This window comes from Cenococcum geophilum (assembly GCF_001692895.1).
Source record: "Cenococcum geophilum 1.58 unplaced genomic scaffold K441scaffold_110, whole genome shotgun sequence".
In the NCBI taxonomy this organism is placed as follows: domain Eukaryota; kingdom Fungi; phylum Ascomycota; class Dothideomycetes; order Gloniales; family Gloniaceae; genus Cenococcum; species Cenococcum geophilum.
Genome location: NW_027137668.1, coordinates 109,692 through 120,951, shown reverse-complemented (window position 1 = coordinate 120,951; position 11,260 = coordinate 109,692).

The window sequence follows — 11,260 nt, the reverse complement described above, 5'->3', positions numbered from 1 at the left end:
TGTGGTTAATATAGCAGAATATAGCAGAAGACACGCCCAGATAGTATTCTATAAGCTTTACTTTAGATACTAGCTCTTTAAGTACTTAGTTTTTTAACCGTCTCTACTCTAAGCTGTATTCTTTCTTATAATATTATATAACGCTTACTAGAAAAAACTCTCTCTAGCTTATTACTTATTGCAGAAATTAATAGAACTTTAAATGTAAATGCTAAAAGCCGTAGCTAACGCTTTTATTGCTGCTCCTGCGCCTACTACTAAATTATAGAAACCTTAGGGTTGTACGGCTCTCTAGAATAGTAATCCTTGTACTTATCCTAACTTGCTAGACGAGTATACTTATTATTAATATCCCGCTTAATACAATTAAATAAGTTAAGCTATTCTTTCTGTACCTTAGATTTAGGTTCCTTCTTATATAATATAGAAACTGGATATTTATTTTGGTGCTTCTTCTAAAGCTTCTTAACCCTTAATAGGGTATTCTTCTGCCACTTCTTTAGCTAATATCTCTTAATATAATTTATATAACGCTTTAGGTAAAGAATAAGAGCAGCTATATAAAGAGGCGACTTATTAGTTTCTGTATAGTACTTATTAAACTTTATTTAGTAATATATAATTCTAGAAATAAAGACTTTATTACCATAATGTAGTTTTTATTATAGCGTTAGTTTTTATAAATAAGAAATAAGAATAGACGTATAAGAGCCCTATCTATATGCTTAATTAAAATATCTATAGTAGGAAGTACTTAGTTAAGTGTTGCATTATTACCTTATAATTTCTATATTGCTTTCTTAAAGGGTATAAGGAACTCTAATATTATGCAAAGTAGTTACTAGTCTTATAGAGTAAGACTATCCTTTAGGAGCGTTAATAAGTTTTTCTTTATATACTTGTTAACCGCACTCCTATACTTAAGTGCTATAGTAAATATATAAAACTAGCTATTCTATTATATACGATTATTAAGTGGAATCCTTCTCCCTATATAACTCTTAAATAGTTTTGTATATATAGCTGAGGAGTGTATATGGATAATAATATTATAAAGCTTGCTAAATATACCTATACGCGAAAATAAGTCTTGCTTCTCCTTCTTTTCCTTTTTACTAAGTTTCTTTTTACTCTCCTTATCCTCTTTATATAGCTTAATTTGCTTAATATTAATAACATCTTAAAATAAGAATACTAGAATAGTAAGATTAATAATATAGCCCTGGTAATGGATCTACTATTATATAAGATCCCATTTAATATTTTTATTCTTAAGAAGATACTAACTAATTATATAGTAGAGAGTATTATTTATACTGGAGTTATTAGCAATAATAGCTCTAAGCTTTTATACGATTCCAAAGTTCTTTAGAACTAGAAGTAAAGCATTTTATTAGTCCTCCCTACTATAATTAGCTACCATATAAAGAGTAAAAAGAGCCTTTATTAGTACCTCCTAGTTGTTAATAAAGTAAGCATAGATTATAAGAAGAAGGTAGTTATTTAGTAAGGTCTAGATATTATAATAATTCATTACTTAACGTCCGATTTGGATCCCTATTAGGCCCACGCGGACTACTCCTTATATATATATAGGGAGAAAACTCTATTTAAGAAAACCCTATAATCTATCTCCTTGCCTTTTAGGACTCGCCTATAAGGCGCCTGTAAGGCGCCTATAAGTTACCTATAGTGCTCCTACTACTTTACTTTTTAACCTTCTTAGGAACTACTGCTGCTGTAATAAGCCTATGGACGCGCTAGTATTGTAAACTTTACTTTACTGCTATAGAGTTATTAGGGGGTACCCGTTACTTACCCCCCTACTTTTTATTACTATTTTCTTTATAACCCAGAACTGGTTTAGTATATTTTAGCTAATAAGCCACTAGGTAACCGCCTTAAGGCCTTTTTATATTAAGAGTAGTGTCTTATAGTTCTCTATGCCAGCTACTAAGAGTATTACTTCTTAGTTAGTATATAAGGGGCATAGCAGTATTATATACTTTAGTGTCTGTCTTAGCTAGCTATATTTATATCTTAGGCTACCTACTAGGACACCTACCTAGTAGAGCCAGTCTTTTAGTCCTATTACTCCTATTCTTAAAAGTGTTGCTATTATATTTTCTACCTTTATTAGGCCTTTTTGGAGCCCTAGAGTATTTACCCCCTATAGCGTTAACTATACTACGGCTTAGGTTCTTCTTGCTTTAGTTAACCTCTATACCTTTAACTCCTATATACCTCTCTAGCGTTAGTCTAGCCAGTATTATATTACAGTAGTTAGTTTCCTAGCGTTCTTTTATACTTTACTTTAGCTCTTTTCTCTTTCTTACTATTATCCTTACTGGCCTCTTATACGTCTCCCTTTCTCCTCTATATAGGCCTAGGCCCTAAAGCAGCACTATTCTTCTTCTGCTTTCTTTACCTATTTCTCTAATATATCTTCCCTACTTTAGGGTTATTAGTTTATTCTCCTATAAGGCGCCCTAGGGTCCCTCTATAGTTTATTTAGGCGTATCTTAATATACTTTATAATATTAGAGTTGCGTTCCTTTTACGCCTTTTATATTATAGCGGCTTTAATATATAGTTATAGGGGGGAATATTAGCTTCCTTCTTAAGCAGTGCTATAGCCGTTCGCTTATATCCACCTATTATACTCTAAAGGTAGGCTATTTAGACCTTTTAGAGTAGTTTAAGGAGCAATTTAGGGGGGCCTTTTTTAGATTCTCTAATGGCCTAAATACTAGACCTATACGTTATGGTTAGCCGGATAACTGCTATATATAGTAGGCGTAACCTTTAGAAGCATAGGCCCTATATAGAATTAACGATCCTAGATAATATAATGTACTATACTTAGCCCTTATAGGCCGCTTAGGCCGCATATACGCTCTACCGGAGCTTATTATCTACCTATACTCCTAATACTCTTAGGCCCTAAACTAGTTAACCCCTAAAGCCTTAAATGTGAATTATATGCTAAAGATCTATAGATTAGTTGCGTTTTCTTATAAAATGGATTAGCTAGTACTTCTCTAGTAAGAATTAGACTCTATATTGTCTTGCCTATTTTATATAGGTATTATAAGCTTTTTCTAGTGTTCTGCAATTCTTTGCGGCTATTGGCCCATATATAATTAGGTTTGTGTTATTAATAAAGCCTATTCCCTAGGTCGCCCCTTCCTTAAAGGAGTTAAGTAGGTTGCTTATAAAGAAAAGGAAAAGTATAGGTAAGAGGGGTAATCCTTATAGTATTCCTATTACAACTATAATAGGGGGGCTTTAGTATCCGCTAAAGACTAGTAATGTTTCTTTTTGGCCTATAAACCCTTAAATAAATTATATAATCTATTCTAGGAAGCCTTTTACTCTAAGGATATATAGGAGACGCTTATAGGGTATATTATTGTAGGCGCCACTAATATCTAGGCTAAGCATTAATACTATAAAGTCCCTTCGCATTACCTATACTAATTTAATAGTAGTAGCGAGTAGCGTAAGTGCTAATAGTATTAAGCGGTTCTTTCTTGCCCTTATTTAGCTTTATAGTAGTAGGGCGTATTTCTCTACTATATTTGCTATATGGTCCGCTATTACCCTTTCTAAGATCTTACTAAGGGTATTCTTTAAGGCAATAGGGCGGTAGCTCCCTAGAAATAAGTAGTTTGCTTTACCTTCTTTATATAGGATAAACGTTATTATAGCTCTTCTAAGTCTTAGGTAGTAGCCTATTATAAAGTATACTCTAGCTATATCTATAAGCTAAGGTGCTATTAGTAGTCCATAGGTCTTTAGGGCTTTATTTAGGATCCTATTTGGTCCTAGTGCTATATTATTTAAAAGGCGGCTAATAGTTCTGGCCATTTCTTTAGTTNTTATATNACTNTTAACCCTTAGGCGAGTTACNNGTGCTTCGCCTATAATATTACTAAGGTCTACTAAGGCTAGTTAGGGGGAAAATCTTTCTATAAGGATTTTTGCCTTCTTATTATTGTTGCTTATAGCTAGTAATTTACCTAGTCTTCGTAGGGGCGGAAGGTATAGGTCTTCTACTAAACGTCCTACCTTTCTCTTTACCTATTTTGCTATCTTCTAAAGACCTTTATTATAGGGGAGGCTTAGGTTAGTAGTATGCTTATTTATAAACTATCTCCAGCTATTCCTTACTTCTTTTTTTAGGGTATTCTTTAGCTGGTTTCTTATATCTTTATAATATCTCTCGTCTTTAGGATTGTAGCTACTTATATATTTTCTTCTTGCTCGTTATTAGCTGGTAATAAGAACCGCGCATTATACGGACCATACGTATCGCGTATAGGGGCCCACTTTTAAAACTAGGCAGTGCTCTTCTAACCTATTTTTAATTACTACCTAAATCCTTTCTAGTCTTTAGTTAATTTCCTTAGGGGTAGCCACTAAGCCTTACTTATTTAGTATCGGGTGGATTTCTTCTAGGTCTTAAAGTTGTTGTTTAACTATGTTAAGGAAGCTGTCTGTCTTAAGCTTTCTTATTACGTATCTTTTACTATTTAATTATGCCTTAATATCCAGATCTAGCTATATTTGGATGGGGATATAGTCTAAAGCAAGTACCTATTCTTCTTTGGGGTTATACCTTTTAAGTCTCTAGTATAGGCCTTCGTCTATAAATATAAGGTCAATTATACTTTTAGCGGTGCCTTATTGCTATATAATTACTCCTAGGGGGGTGGCTAGCTTAAGGCCCCAGGTATCTATAGCTTTTAGTAGGCACTCTGCCTATTATTTAACAGTAACGTAGATACCCCCCTACCGCGGGTAGTAGAGGTTTATGTTTTCTAATAGAATAGACTTTATATCTTCGGTTTCTAGTAAGCTTATTACCAATATAATATTCTCTATTTATAGGACCCCTTTAACCCTAGGGTTATATACATTAATAATCTAAACCGGTCCCCTATATGTCTAAATTGTTATAACTACAATATCTAGGTTAACTGCCTGCTATAACTATAAGGATAGGCTAATAGCCTTACTAATTATAAAGTACACGCGTATAGCTACTTTTGGTTTATATAGGAGCTAGAATCCTTAGGGGTAGTATATTAATTATATATAGGCATTATAATACGGTTCTTATATAGTAAGGATATAGTATTTCTCTAGGTCTAAGCTATCTAGCAAGGGCCTTGCAAGACGGTGGTTTATATTACTATAGTTGTACTATATAATGGATAGGTGGCGGACCCCTAGCGGGGGTCCTTCGCCTCTCCTTTATTCCTCGCTTCCTCTATTTCTACTTTCTCTAAAATATTTAGGGCTTTTATCTTTTATATCTACATCCTAGTTACTACTTATTTTATATAGAGCTTTCTATTTTCATGTCTTATATTTCTAGTAGCGCTTCTATATCTAAATCTGTTATTATCTCCGGTTCCTCCCCTATTCTTACTAGTTAGCTATATACCCTTTAAGAGTTAGCTATAAATGTTATATTTGCCGCGTTAAGTCTAATTCTTAATTATCCTAGTTTTAAGCTTGCTGTAGCTGTCCATAATAATCTTCCTATAGGGCGTCCTCTCCCTTATGTCCCCTGTAATCCTTATATCCCTATACGGTCTAGTAATATCGCGCGGCGACGCTTCTAGCCCGTTAAGGCTTAGGATAGCTGGCCTAGCCCCCTGGTATTAAAGGTAGGAAATACTAGAAAGGTACCTGCGCCCCCCTAGCTTATTGCCTATTGTTTCTATTTATATAACCTAGTATGTAGTTATTCCCGTAGCTGTTAAGCCCTTACCTTCCATCTCCTATATTTAATATAGTCTCCTCTCTCCTACACCTTATATGTGCTTTGGTGGCAGTTTGCGCATTTTATTTAGTCTTAATTTAAGTAATTTCTTATATTGTAGGGGCCTGCACAGTGGCCGTAGCACACCTGTGCTGCGTATATGGATTAGGTGTATCCCCATTATACGTAGTAGTAGCATTATTTTAGGCGGAGTTTATAGTTATAGAGCCTTACGTCGTATATAAGGCCATTTATAATAATACCTTTTTAGATAAGGAGTTTTTGCATTCCTAGTATATATATACTGACAATAAGGGAGCTATACGTTCGACTAGCGTCTCCCTAGCGAGTCTCTAGCGGCCCTTATATTCTTTTATTGTTTTATTATATACTTAGTTTATATTTTCCTATTAAAGCTATTAAATTTAGGTAATCTCGAGTCCTAGTATAAGGCGTTCCGTTTGTTTTACTATCTTATATATAGTTGCCGTATTATCCGCCTAGCGTCCCTTTTCTACCCTAAGGCTTAGGGGAACCGCTAAGACTTTAACTAGGTAATCTTTACGGAGCACTTTTATGCCAATACGTTCTCCTAGTCTGTCCTTTACCCTTATAGCTTATTCCTTTGCCTATTAGTCCTTTAGGGTAACTCTAATATCTCTACTCCTAAGGTGTTGGACTATAATAGCGTCGTGGACCTCTTTGCGAATTTCTATAAGGACTTCTGTTTCTAATTATCCCCTAAGCCCCTTTACTTTCTCTATATTTAGTTATATTATAATTATATATCCAGATATTGTCTTTAGGGGGGTAGGCTCCCTATACTATAGAGGCGCAGCTATAGTAGCCTAGGTGCGGTTCGCCGGTAGGGAGGGGTTTTATTTATTTTTAATTTTGCTTAGCTATTAGAGGATTTAGTTAAGGGTTTGCTAAAGGGGCGCCTAAGGCACACTAGATTGGCGGAGCCATTCTGCTAGCTGTATTAGTTTATTATAGCTAATAGTTGCTCCCCTATAACTACAGATACTAGACGCGTCTAATAGGCTTTATATTTTATTAGATGCCTTCTTAATAGAGGTCTTTCCGTTTTGTGGTATAGTATTCGCCCGTTCTTATTATAGAGGGCTATTACTAGGCGTAGTTCTGGTGGGCGCGCGTGAGTGCGAACCACCGTCGTTTAATATATGCCTCCCCTGCGATACATGCATCTTAGGGGGATTCTCTGGGTGTTTTTTAGGGTTCTTTTAGTTGTTTTTGATCTTTTTAGGCCGGGTGCAGTAAGAGCTCCTCTATTAGTTAATTATAGAGGCTAGTAAAATAGTTAGTTTAAGATAGATTAACTTAGGTCTAGATATTAACAGCAAGATAAATATTTATTAACGTAAACTAAAGCTTTTTCCGTATAATATCCATTTATAATTAGAATAAATTATTAACTATTTTAGTAATAGTTATATAAGATACTAGGATATAGCTTCTTAATTCTAGATTTAGAGCCTAGTAGAGTATATAGAGTTCTAGCCATTTAATAGCCCGAAAAGGAAGGTTGTTTGTACCAATTTAATGGTACAAGTGAGTCGTGTCTAGGGGCACGAAATACGTATAGTATCGTATACTCATTTAGACGGTGGTGACTGTCGATTGTATAAAGCAGACTACGTAGTCTATATACTGATGCGCCTCCCCCCTAATTAGTTAGTGCTTCAGAAGTGCACCAGACGCGTAAGCGGGTGGTTGGTGCACCAAACGCGTAAATGCGTACTCGGCGTACCGAGCGCGTAAGCACGCAGTTGGTACGACAGGTGCTGTAATTATACACTAGCGGTACTTGGAAAATGAAACCACTTATATATAGCCTCCGTAATTGTCTTAATAGAACCATAAAACACATAAGAAAATACATAGGAAATCCCTCCTAAGGTGCCTTCTGGGTTGCCTTCTAAATGGTGCTCCAAGCTGGCCGTAAGTCCTGCTTACGGTCCGTAAAATAAACTGTACGGCCTTTTAACGGGCCGTGAATGCACCGTACGGCCTTCTGACGGGCCGTGGCTAAACCGTAAATGCTCCGTTAGTCTCGCTCTACCCATTCTATAACCTTTAGGTTAAGCTTATTCGTATTAATTAGGGTTTTAAGAGCTTAACACGGCTTTACCTTAGTCATGGCGTCTGCTAGGTTATCTCCGCTACTAATCCATTTAACCTCCGTAATCTCACGTTATTCATAGGCCTAACGTAAGCACATTAGGTCGACCATGAGCCTCTTCTCTTATATTATACCTAGTTTAACTAGGCAGTCGTAAAGGGACTTTAAATCGGTACATAAAACCAGGGGTAACTGCTCCAATTATAGAATCTTCTAGACTATTAATTTAATTGCGGCTGCTATATCAAATTCATAAGCTAGTGCATATAGTTCAGAAGCTAGTATACTACGGGTTACTCATTTACACTTAATTAAAGACCAGTGCAGTATATTTGCGTCCTAATTACGGTCCGTAAGTACAATTATAAAGCCGATTTATGATAACAGGTCTTTATTATTAGCAAAGGAGGCATCCATAAATGCCAGTAAGCTAAGGGAACTTAGGTCTAGTGGTACAAAAGTAAGTCCCCTTACTATATTATCAATTTGCCACTAAATGCGCTTATTAAGCTACTTAATATTTTCTTCTTGTGGATCTACTACCTGGGCCGCAAAGGACAAGTCGTAGGCAGATTCGGGTTGGCAGACTATGGCAATATAGGCGCCTCTTGCACGCTGTGCAGCGTATTAGTCCTTTATATTTACGGTCTTACGGGTCTCTCCACAGGAACTAGTAAGGTCCGTAGGCTTTGCTATAACAAGCTTTAGGTTTTAAGCTTAGCGTTCCTAAGTTAGCTAGATTAAGTTACCCTTTTATATAATTAAGCCTCTATTAAACTTAATTAGAGTCTACTTAGTTAACTACTCTCACGGCTTTGCCAGGAACTTAGCTTCTTACAATTTAGTCTCTTTAGCGTCCGCAAATGTCCGGTCTGCTAAGAAGAGGGTATTATCTGTTTGGAGTCCAACAATACTAAGGCCGTTTAATGGGCTATATAGGAGGTAGGGGTCGTAGGTCGACTGTTCCATTTTAAGTTTACTAACGTGGTGCTAGTGGTATGTCTTAAACCAATAGTTTCCGGCTTCTGGTACTCCGTAAAGAGGTTTTATAACCCATAAAATTGTTCCTAGTTATAGGTTAAGCTCATAGGGTAGTCGTATAAAGATATCCCTACTTAGGTAGGTATTAGACTGCACATAGGCTTGTAAGATATCCCGTAAGTAAAGGGCTACGGATTTAGTTTACTATAGTCCAGGCGTAAGTACGAGTATAATCCATTAACTGACCCGTTAAATTGTAGGCGATTGCGTAAGGACTAGGTCCTTTCCCTAGTCGTTATAAGCTTATACAACAAGCCTTAATTTCTTAAAGGCTTTATTAGTACCAGGGTACTTAATCTCGTTAATAAAGCGTAAGTTAAATATACAAACGCCTTACGGAACGTCTCTCTCCGTTACAATTACAAAGACACCCTTTTTAAGTAGTCCGTTAATCTCTTTACGCTATAAGTCCGTAAAAGGGGTTTCCTATACTAGAACTAATATATCCACAGGCAGAGATTACTTTACGGATGTGCCTACGGAGGTTAGGTAGTTCTCCGTTACGGGATTCTTATAGGGGCGTCCTCAGCCACGCTTTACAGCAGGTTTAGTAGGTTCAGTAGGTTTCTAGGGGACCTCTAGGGTAGGCAAGGGTGCCTCCAGTTTGTCTAATTCGGCAGTCATTTCTAGTTTATCTAGTTTAGCGGTTGCTTCTAGTTCGTCTAGCTTAACGTTATAGGTGTTTTCGGACCGAAAATAGGGTTTTACGGACGTGCTTCTAAAGCTTGTCGGTCCGCTAGGGAGCTATACACAGCAGGTCTCATCTTCTACGGCCAGTAGACGGTAAGGTCCAGTCCAATTACTACTTTCCCGCCACACGAGGACTTCAGAGTTAAGCGGGAGGTTGTATACTAGGGTTATATTAGGTCCGTTGCGGTAGTGCAGAGCGTTATTAATAGTTTATTTAGCCCATAATTTGACTATTTCGGCTATTGCCTTCCGTATTATAGCTGCTTAATCCGTAACGGACGGGGCAGGAGGGTCCAGTTTGCTTATCCTTGGGTAGGCTCCGTAGACTAAAAGGGTAGGTACCAGTCTATCAGGGCCAGCGGTATTATTAACGGCTTTTACGGCCATCTATAAAGCCAGTTCTTTTTAGATATTCTTATACTCGTCCGTAATAATCTGGTAAGCTCTCCGTAAAGCTAAGTAAGCTCACTTAACAAGTCCAACGGACCAGTACGCCTCAACTAGAACGGCTTTTGTTGAAATAGCCATGGCTATAGCGTACTGTTGGAATTCCTTACTGATGAAGTTTCTACCAGCGTCGTGGGTGATATACTTAGGGGGTCTAAGGTATATGTCAATCCAGCAGGTCTGTAAAATGTCCCAAATATATTTTGCGGATATATTTTGCAACCAACGGGCGGCTTAGTAGCGGGTTACCTCGTCAATTATATATAATACTAGGCTGCCGTTAATGTACATAATGTCTACGTACACTAAGTGGTTGAAGTTAAGGTCCTTACAAAGGGTGAACTTGAATCGGCCTGGGGAACGTCCGTATTTCTAGCAAAAGGAGCAGTATTTGGTCAGGTAATTAACTGCCTTCCTATCAACGTCGTCGTGTCCAAAGCGTTCAAGGACTCTATATAGCTTTTCGGCTAACGGGTAGCCGAAACGGCGGTGCAGACGGTGGATCTCCGTACTGGTAAGGTAGCACGGGTTATAGTCAAAAGATTCCTAAATGTAGGTCCGTAAAGTCTCTCCCTATATAAGGAACGGGTGTCCAAATCGTTGTGTAATTGGTAGGGTAATATACTTACTTCCTAGGGCAGTTGCGGGGCCAATTAAGGTGTCCGTAATATTATTGTAGTAAACCTATAACCTATCCATGTCCGCAAGGCAAAGTAAGAAAGGGGTGTCCGCTTTTACTATATGGAAGTTAACTAGGCCAATTAGGGTCTTAACTACAACTAATCTAATTAATGCGGTTAAACCAATACCAAATTAGACGTTTACGGCCCCAGCTTGCATAGTATTAATATTTATATTATTATTTACGGTAGTCTTATATGTAAGGTATTGTCTATAACCTACAGTAGACTTCTTAGAGGCACCTATATTAATCATAACGCCATAGAATTCTTTAGGGGTATAGCGTTCTATAGTAATATATGTAAATAAGTCCTGTTCACGGTCCGTAACGTCTATAACGGGTCTAACGGGTATACTTACGGGCCAGTTTTCGGGTATAATTAAGTGTATAAAGGAGCGATCGGCTAATACGGTCATAGTATTAAAGGCTTAACTATCCGTAAAAGGTCTAAAAGTAGTTAGGAATGTCTCTAAGGTCTCCTATT